This window comes from Conger conger, chromosome 4, assembly GCF_963514075.1.
Source record: "Conger conger chromosome 4, fConCon1.1, whole genome shotgun sequence".
In the NCBI taxonomy this organism is placed as follows: domain Eukaryota; kingdom Metazoa; phylum Chordata; class Actinopteri; order Anguilliformes; family Congridae; genus Conger; species Conger conger.
Genome location: NC_083763.1, coordinates 14,012,164 through 14,022,974, shown reverse-complemented (window position 1 = coordinate 14,022,974; position 10,811 = coordinate 14,012,164). Strand labels below are relative to the sequence as shown.

Below are 10,811 nucleotides of genomic sequence, written 5' to 3'. Positions count from 1 at the left end.
CACCAACCAGTTTCCTTTGCTTGGTACACAGGGGAAGCAGCCTCACAGAAACCGCCTTTTATCTGGTCACAGGGGTGATTCCCAGCACTGGGCACGGAGTCTGAATCTCTCCCTACGCTCCCTCGCTCCCCTCTCGTCCTGCCTCTCCCGCTCTCCTCCCTCAGTCTCCTCTCCTCCCTCCTCTTTCTCTCCTTTCCCCGATAAGTAGGCCAGGTCCTCCCCGGCGCCAGTTCTTCAGAGGTGAGGAGGGAAAAAAAAACAACTCAGTTTCAGGAAATGCAATTCACTTATCGCGGCGGCGTGTTTGTCGTCCGCGGTAACGGTCTGTCGCCAAGCGTAAACTCTCCGTCCGTCACGGTTACGACGAGCCTGGCCCGCCCAAAACTCGCTCCACAGAAATCCCAGGGGTGCGACAAACCTCGCTCCGAGGGACAGAAGAAACACGTTAAAGAGCCTTTCTCCAATCTCTCTCTCCCCTTATCTTTATGGCTGTGTAGCAGACTAGCCAGTAGCCTTTCATGATAACGCACACTGGGGACTCCCAGGGAAGTTGTCCATTAGAAACGCAGCACAATGCCCCTTCTGATGCAGAAGATGTGTGGATTCAGCGGGCGGCACCGGGTTATCGGCGCAGCAAGGTCACCGCGACCTTGACTGACCCACCCCTGGTTCTGCTGAAGAACAGGGGGGGGGCTGACAGAGACACGGAGTATAGGAAGAAGGGACATGGAGGGAGAGAGAAAGAGAGGCACCAACAGGTGGGACTGTACTGGTCACACGCGCGCACGCATACACACACACACACACGAGAGAGGAGTATGTTCAGTTAAAAGGGTTTATGTGCATTATTACTCCAGGCTGCATAAATCCCATATAAACCCCATACAAGCAGAGCGTGAAAAGCACGATGGCTTACAAAACGCAACATGTAGATAAACAACGCTCAGCCCAACATGCAACAGGAAGATAACGCATACTGGAATAAGCAAACTACTACTCTGTGTGTGTGTGTGTGTGTGCGTGCGTGTGCGTGTGCGTGTGCGTGTGCGTGTGTGTGTGTGTGTGTGTGGCCTCTGGGATCGGATTTGAGCATTCGCTGTTTTTCCTGTGGCTTTCTGAATGACACGTTTCCTTCTGAGCGACTTGCTGCTTTGCTCCTTCATTCTATCGTTCTACTGCACAACTGCACTTTCACAAAAGCACAACTGTAGCACGTTCACGAAAGCACAACTGCAGCACGTTCACTAAAGCACAACTGCAGCACGTTCACTAAAGCACAACTGTAGCATGTTCACAAAAGCACAACTGCAGCATGTTCACAAAAGCACAACTGTAGCACGTTCACAAAAGCACAACTGTAGCACGTTCACAAAAGCACAACTGTAGCACGTTCACAAAAGCACAACTGTAGCATGTTCACAAAAGCACAACTGTAGCACGTCACAAAAGCACAACTGCAGCAGGAGCACAACTGCAGCACGTTCACTAAAGCACAACTGCAGCATGTTCACTAAAGCACAACTGCAGCAGGAGCACAACTGCAGCACATTCACTAAAGCACAGCTGCAGCATGTTCACTAAAGCGTAACTGCAGTGTGTTGACAGGTTTTCTCTAACAAGCATCAGTGTGAGAAAGTGCACAGCTGAACCAAAAGACTACACTAGTGTGTGGATAAGGCTGGCCAACAAAGAGCCTTTCAACACTCAGCCCCCCTTACAGTAACACACACACACACACACACACACACACACACACACACACACACACACACACACACACACACACACACACACACACACACACACACACACACACACACACACACACACACACACACACACACACACACACACTTGTGCTGGTCCAGATCCAGGCTGATAGTGCTAGCTGATACACACTGCAGGGCGGGGGGGGTTATCTGAGGCCCCCTGTATGTGGTCAGGGAACAGCTGCATAGTGCTGGAGCCTGGAGGTCACGTAGGGATCCCGGCTCACAGCCCCAATAACAAGGCCCCTAGCACAGAGCCCATAGCATAGAGCACCGAGCCCCTAGCATAGAGCACCGAGCCCCTAACACAGGGCCCCGAGCACAGAGCACAGAGCCTCCAGCATAGAGTACAGAGCCCCTAGAATAGAGAGCACAGAGCCCCTATAACAGAGAGCACAGAGCCCCTAGAACAGAGAGCACAGAGCCCCTAGAACAGAGAGCACAGAGCCCCTAGAATAGAGAACACAGAGCCCCTAGCATAGAGCACAGAGCCCCTAGAACACAGAGCCCCTAGCATAGAGCACAGAGCCCCTAGAACAGAGCACAGAGCCCCTAGCATAGAACAGTGGTCTCCAACCATGGTCCTGGAGAGCTACTGGGTCTGCTGGTTTTCACTGTTACTCTGCACTTAATTAATCAATTAGAGCAGGTGATTACACAGCTAACTCACCTCACCTGGTTACCTGGGTCTCAACAGTGTGCTGATTTTAGGGTGAAAACAAAAACCAGCAGACCTAGTAGCTCTCCAGGAACAGGGTTGGTGACTTCTAGCATAGAGCAGAGCCCCTATCATAGAGCACAGAGCCCCCAGCATAGAGCACAGAGCCCCCAGCATAGAGCACAGAGCCCCCAGCATAGAGCACAGAGCCCCCAGCATAGAGCACAGAGCCCCCAGCATAGAGCACAGAGCCCCCAGCATAGAGCACAGAGCCCCTAGCATAGAGCACAGAGCCCCCAGCATAGAGCAGAGCCTGTAACAGAGCCCCTAGAACAGAGCAGAGAGCTAGAGAGCGCACAGCTCTCCCCAAAACCAGAGTGTCACTGCGAACGCAGCTGCTGATGAAAACAGAGGCCCTCATCAAATTTAACAACATATACCCTTCAGAAACAAAACCGCCTGAAAACTGCACGCGAATACACTGTGAAGGGCCTCAATATCTCAATGCGTTTTAATATATTCCCAGCACAGCTCTTTTCCCATGTGCCATCACACCTCAAAGGTGACAAGTTGCACATTTTATGCAAAAGAGACCAGAAGCAGTTAGAAACCGGCATGGATGGGGGGGGGGGGTGACTACATTTCCCAGCATTCTCAGACGAGATGAGCAGATCCCCCCCCCCCCCCCCCTCCAAGTTCTGGTGAGGCAGCGGTGAAATAAGGCCAGGGCCAGATATAGCCAGACACGTGGATAAAAATATCCAGACAGATGGGACTCTTCGCTGACTAAACTGCAGCACGAACCCCGGATTTCAGAAGAATGAAATTAGTGCCGGGCAGCACAGCTTCTCAAAGCTCATGCACAAAAAAAATTAATTAATAAATACAATTAAAAGGAAAAGGAAAAAAAAAAGATAAAAATCCACTTTAAAGGCCCACATGCAAATGTGTTTTTGAGCTTTTCATATCACGTAAAAAACAATTCATTTTTTTTAGCACTACATTTTACAATCGAAGTGCTATTTTTCAGAGCAGTTTTTAAAACAATTCCCCGCGTGATGATGTATGTTTTTACATAATTATCGGATGACGTTGCTAAACATTAGCACGGCGCGCTGACCGCTGACCGCTGGGCTCCCGGGGCGCTCTGGGGGCAGGGTTAGCGACTTCACCTCGCTGCTCTATGGGAACGTTTTGCGGGCGTCTCGGACGCTAAACCCAGGAGGAGAAAGCCGACGCGCGGGCCTTAGACACGTGCGCGTGAGTGACGGGACGCTGCAGGCGTGCACGGCTTGGCCGCGGCGTACGGACGCTAACGACGACGGAGTTACTCCCAGCCCCTTTCCCAGAATGCACCTCTCCACCCTGGCAGCTTCAAAACCTGTCCCCAATAAAAGATGTATAAATACACCCCACATTAAAGGTGGCGGTGACATCGATGCTACCGTGCTGGCTAGCGGTCACGTCACCCGCATAAAGAGGAAGGTGACATCGATGCTAGCGTGCTAGCTAGCGGTCGCGTTACCTACACAAACGGGACGGTGACACCGATGCTAGCGTACTGGCTAGCGGTCACGTTACCCACACAAACGGGAAGGTGACATCGATGCTAGCGTGCTGGCTAGCGGTCACGTTACCCACACAAACGGGACGGTGACACCGATGCTAGCGTGCTAGCTAGCGGTCACGTTACCCACATAAACGGGACGGTGATGGATGGTGTTTGGGAAACCGCAGATCGAGGCCGCTGTGGTTTTGGCGGGTGACCCAGGTGAGGGGAGTCCTTTCACACGTACGCACTGCTCATGCTATTTACAGGGCTCTGCTCTGATCGAATTTCCAGATATATCCCGCGGCTGATATATTCCCATATAATACATCGAACATAATTCCTGAACTCGACACTAAAGTGGGTGGCCAGGTAAATGACTGCCTGAATGACACCAACAGCAACAGCAAAATGCTCAGGCACAATCCTCACTTTTTAAAGTGTTCAATGTTTTAAAGTCAACTCTTTAAAACAACCATAAGGTGTAGCATTGTAATCTATGGAAGGACTGGGTGTTTCGCACCTCGAAAGCCCCAAATGCCCTTTTCCGTCTTTCTATCTATCTTTCAATCTCCAATTTTCCTTTTAACAAACTTTATTCCAAGATGACTTTTGCAGCGTTTTGTGTCAGCTCAGGGCAGAGTGCAAAAATGCAGAAACATCCTCAGAAATGTCAGCAGAAGTAGCAGTAGCAGCCATCTGCATCCACTGACCAGCCAGTGTATCCACTGACCAGCCAACTGCATCCACTGACCAGCCATCTGCATCCACTGACCAGCCACCTGCATCCACTGACCAGCCACCTGCATCCACTGACCAGCCACCTGCATCCACTGTGCAGCCACTGACCAGCCACCTGCATCCACTGAGCAGCCACCTGCATCCACTGACCAGCCACCTGCATCCACTGACCAGCCACCTGCATCCACTGTGCAGCCATCTGCAGCGACTGACCAGCCGACGCAGTCACTCCAGAACCTTCCCAGCAAACAAAGCAGCAGCTAGAGCAGGAAGGGGGCGGGGCATACCTGCAAACGGAACCCCGCCCCCCTCCTCCACAGGAAAAGCTGCAGCCGGCCGCGCGTCGCCTCGTCCAACAGCCTCGGGGTACAGCATCGCGGCAGGGGCAGGCGGGAACAACCCCCCCCCCGCCCGCCCTCGAAACTACGCGCTGCTGGGAGCCGGCCAAGAGAGGGGCAAGACACACATTCCAGCCGCTCCCCCGCCCTTTACCCCGCGCGGAATGTGATCCTTAAATGCTATTAGCGTCACATGGACAGGGCAGGGGTGTTACGGTGCCATCTGCCGCGGCCAAATAAGTCACGAGCGCAGCGCAGTGGACCCCAGCTTTACGACGGCGCTCGTGTTTACAGTGCGCTCGAGGCGACTCAAACGTACGCGCGCATGCCAAGGCTGCCGCTTCGGAAATTAATGATGTCATTGCCGCCGTTAAAAAAACACAACGAAAAGATGTTTTCTTTTGTTATTCGTCCCCCTGACAACGACGGTGCTTGGGGGCAAGTCACGGCGACACCCATCAATCAGGAAGGGCGCGGAAACGCAGCCGCGTTCCGGCAAAGTGTTCGCCACGGATCTGCGCATTTCACAGCAGATAGTTCTGACCGCGCGTTGTGACTGGCTGAGAAAAGTGATCTCATGATAAGTCACTCAGCGAAACCAAACCACTAGGTTTACGTTCGGCCGATTCATCGTATCGGTGATATCGTAAACTCGTCACCCAGCAACACTTCAGAAGCGCGGCGTTCCGTCATTAATACGGCATAATAAAAACAAGTTTGAACCTGAGTGAACTGCAGTTCCGTTCATAAACACGTTGGTAAACCTGTTACATATTTGCAATAATGCACTCAAAGTCGTAAGTTACCGTGAAATATTGTTACTGCTGTGCTGATCTACGGTGACAACATCTCAGGGTAAGTCGCGCATTCTCTGCAACCCACCAGAGGGGGCGCTGTGGAGTAATATATGGGTGAATGCTGGTCACAGCTGCTACCACCACAACCCAGGGGGGGGTAATAAACTGCGGATCTTAATTTATTTTCTGGCCAAGAAAACAACCCAGGAACCCGAAACAGGAAAAATATGGGCCCACTTCCCAATCACTAGCACAAAGGGCTTCTCAGTTTACTGAATAAGGACTTGACATAAGACACTTTGCTGTGGTTTTTCAGAAATATGCATCTTCAACACAAAAGTTTAAGGTGGAAAGTTAACACTAACAGCATTTTTCCCACATTAAAAAAAAAGAAAAAGGTTTTGCATGATTCTTAAAATGTACACTCTTCTTTCACTGCACAAAACTTCATTCAAACAGGAAAAAAAGATTCCTGAGGGCTTTAATAACTTGGACCAGAGCCCAGGTCAACATTTGGAGGACAGTGGGGGATCTGTGTTCCTACAGCGATTCTTAAATCTCAGAAGGCATTTCTCACACAGTTAAACGTGTGTCTGCGACAGGGGTGAAATCCATCACACTCCAACTCAGCCAGGGCTGCTGTTCAAACCCCTCCATCCCAGTCACTGCCAGCCAAAGCCTACACAAGGGCTTAACCCTTCACTGTGAAAGGTCACAAATTAGAACGCGATTATAATGTTCCGAACTGAACATTCTAATGCTGATGTCACAATCTCTACTAGCTATTGAATGCAATGGAGTTCTAGAACGCCCACATAGGCAAACCCGCAAACAAACATTCCAAAAAGAACTTAGGGGTTAAAAGGCTACCACTAGTCTCTCACGAACATTAAGTTCAGTGCTTGTTCAGATAGAAACAAGACATTGGGAGCTCAACTGCTCACCTTCCAATTCTCCAGCAAATTCCCATAAGCCCCAAGAGACTGCAGCATAGAATACACCTAATTGCCAAACATTACTACCGGTAATTATAAAAACGACATGCCTTTTATGACTATTTTCAGTGTGTATTAACGAGCCTCTTTCACATGACAGGCGGAGAGAACACAGTGCTCCCGGTCCTCGGTACGGCGTTGGTGGTCAGGCGTAAAGGTCACACATTAAAATATTGATGTAGGCAGGTAGGCTCATCAGCAAGCGAAATGCCACAATGTTTTCAGGCGAGCATATTTAAACACACAAGAAATAAAAGTAAACACTTCAAATCTAATGACACATGATTTAATTAACTCCAATTTAACTAGAATGTGGGTACGGCAGCAGCAAGCCTATAATATAAAAACACAAGCACAGGAACAAATGCCTGAAAATAAGAGAAAGATGGTTTTGTTTAAATTCAGAAGAATACAGAATTTTGAAGACTGAATTTTAGCATATGACTGCAAGTTTACCCAACAACTATTAGGATTAGCATTTGAATGCTTGTTAATTAGCAATTCATTCGTAAAAAAAGCTACAGAGTGAAGCCCACGTATTTACTCCTTTTCCAAGGGCTATGTTAACCGGTTGAGTTACGATACAATTACGCTGAAAATATTTACACTGAAAAACACATTTTGGGAAGGCTGCCTTACCATTAAATAAAATAAGTAATAACCAGAAATACTAGTAATATATACTACCACAACCTGCAAGTTGCTCAGACCGACAGCATTCCTACATGCTAAGTTTTAGCTAGGGGCAGCACTCTCCCTTAAGGCAGATCAATTTAGCTGAAGAAATTCTGCAAGCTACAAATCCAGCCAGGGATCTGCTTTGTAAACACTGCATGTGAATCAGGGCAGATTTACTGTAGACAGGTTAAACACAATGCGGTCCTCACTAAATGGAAGGAACACTAACATTGAATCTTTTTTTATTCTTTAAATTCAGCGTACCGTTTTAGGGTTTATTGCTATGCTAAAGATCACCCACCCCCAATTGCATTTTCTTCCATAACCAAGGGTTTTGGGAGCAGCAGTAATTTGGGTGGGTTGCCAGTTCAGACCAGTACAAATCCCCCTGTCAGGGGAATTCCTAGGGCGATGTTCTAGGGATTCACGTTAAACAAGGGGGGGCAACTGTGTCACTGTAGTGCAACCGGGGTCACTACTCCAAGGTTGTGGGTTCGATTCCCAGTTGGGTGTCGCCTCGCCAGGAAGGTACTCGACCCGAATTTGTACAGTCAATACCCAGCTTTTAAAATGCACTGTTTCTATATCGAGCAACGCTCGCTACTCTGCATCTGAAAAACGGCCATAAGGCAAACACACGGCTCTGCAGGGCTCAACAGGGCTCCTATTTCAGGATCACCTGCTCCTGAAAACTGACGTGTGCTAGCTAGAAAAAACAACTTCGGGAAACAACTTTTCTGTGCTCCTAAATTTATCAACTACTGCGCGCCCGTTAGATTCGCGCTTGGAAATGTCAGAAAAAGACAAGGGGATGGCGAGGAAGAATAAGCCGCAATACGAAGCAGAGAAAGTTTGCCAAACTCTTAAAATTCACTTAATGGCCTTCCGTCTACAGGCTCCTTCTCGGTTAGACACCCTGACATTTCACACGGTTACCAAGAACGCTTCCTCAGGATGCTGCTGAACTGTCTCCCCCCCCCACCGAAGACTCTGCTTCAAGAGAATTTCTGTTTCACTCTCAACAGACCTGAGCCCGGAGGCGCAACCATACACGCACATATGCACACACACAAACCAAACCCACTCTGCTTCATGTGAATTTCACACCCAACAGACCTGAGCCCCGGAGGCACGACACACACACACACACACACACACACACACACACACACACACACACACACACACACACACACACACACACACACACACACACACACACACACACACACACACACACACACACACACACACACACACACACACACACACACACACACACACACACACACACACCAAACCGACTCTGCTTCATGTGAATTTCACACCCAACAGGCCTGAGCCCGGAGGCACGACACTCACACACTACACGACACACGACACACGACACACGACACACGACACACGACACACGACACACGACACACGACACACGACACACACACAGACACAGACACAGACACACAGACACACAGACACACAGACACACAGACACACAGACACACAGACACAGAACTATAAGCCTGTATCTGTCTCACCGCAACCGCTGCGCAATTACTTTCGGTTCCCCCCAAGTCTCGCCTGTTTGTTTTGTGCGTCACTCACTCGTCCTCCTACGCCCCCCCCCCCGCCCCAGAAACGATGGTTCCCCCCCCCGGTGAATGAATGAATATTAATTAAGCACGGCTGGCTCTTTAGCAGAGCTTTGAGACCGTGAGTAAGAGGAAACGGGAGCGCTGGTGAGAGGAACATTTCAGGGCCTGGAGGAGAGCTGCAGTCAGCACATCCCGCCCAGCCAAGGTGACTGCGGGGATGAGAAGAACCAGTCACGGAGAGACTCCAACGCAGGCCTTCAGTCCAAGCCATGAAGTGGAAAACACAACCATAAAATCAGCGGTTTAAGAGCCCCGCTTAAGAACGCCGGTGTGGAACAGGAGGGTGTTTTTTTCTTTTTTTGTTCTTTCTTTTTTCCGCTCCATAAATTAACGCCTGAAAGGACGTAAACTCCGGTGTCTCGGAGAGCGGAGCGGGGGGTGAAAGGGAAAGTTCCGGATGCCGGTAGGTTCTCCTGCGGGTTCTCATGGAAACGAAAGAGGAAGCGGAGGGCGGCGCGTGTGTGAGGAAGAGGTGGTCAGAAATTTTAAACACTAAAGCCTCTCAACGGGGCATTGGGCCATCGGCGTTTTCGGCTGAACTTCCTGTTCTTGCCTCAGGTGTAAACTGCAGGCAGTTGCTCGCCTGGTGCGTCTCACATTTGGAATTAACGTCAGCGGCACGTCATTAATTACAGCGCTGCCTTTCCCGCGGCGTTCCATGGTGACGTTCCCCTTTGATGCCGCCAAACATCAGCAAGCTGCCACCAAAGAAGAACCCTACAATCACTTACACCCTTTCAAGAATCCAGCAAAAATAATCTATACACTAGACGCAGTGCATGCTGGGACAAGTTTTGCTTCAATAACAAATGAGTCACACCAGTGTAGTAGCCTCGGATTTGTATTAAAAATATATAATCTGTGTAAATTGCGCTGGATAAATATGTAATGTATCATGCTAACCCAGATCTGCAAGCCTAAGTGTGCACATTCTCTAACACACATCTCTCCAGCTAGCCTGGTCGCATTACCAGTCATTCTTACACACATCTCTCCAGCTAGCCTGGTCGCATTACCAGTCATTCTTACACACATCTCTCCAGCTAGCCTGGTCGCTAATAGCAGTCATTTTAACACACGTCTCTCCAGCTAGCCTGGTCGCGAATACCAGTCATTCTTACACACATCTCTCCAGCTAGCCTGGTGGCTATTACCAGTCATTTTAACACACATCTCTCCAGCTAGCCTGGTCACACTACCAGTCATTCTTACACACATCTCTCCAGCTAGCCTGGTGGCTATTACCAGTCATTCTTACACACATCTCTCCAGCTAGCCTGGTTGCATTACCAGTCATTCTTACACACATCTCTCCAGCTAACCTGGTCGCTAATACCAGTCATTTTAACACACATCTCTCCAGCTAGCCTGGTCGCTAATACCAGTCATTTTAACACACATCTCTCTAGCTAGCCTGGTCGCTAATAGCAGTCATTTTAACACACATCTCTCCAGCTAGCCTGGTCGCATTACCAGTCATTCTTACACACATCTCTCCAGCTAGCCTGGCCGCTAATAGCAGTCATTTTAACACACATCTCTCCAGCTAGCCTGGTCGCTAATACCAGTCATTCTTACACACATCTCTCCAGCTAGCCTGGTGGCTATTACCAGTCATTTTAACACACATC

At 49.4% G+C, this 10,811-nt stretch overlaps 1 protein-coding gene across 1 annotated transcript in view; it reads right to left on the bottom strand.

The window, feature by feature from the left end:
* csnk1g2b (casein kinase 1, gamma 2b) overlaps positions 1-10,811 on the bottom strand; it is a 43,540-nt gene that overhangs the window by 21,236 nt on the left and 11,493 nt on the right. The gene's annotated exons all lie outside the window — the stretch shown is intronic.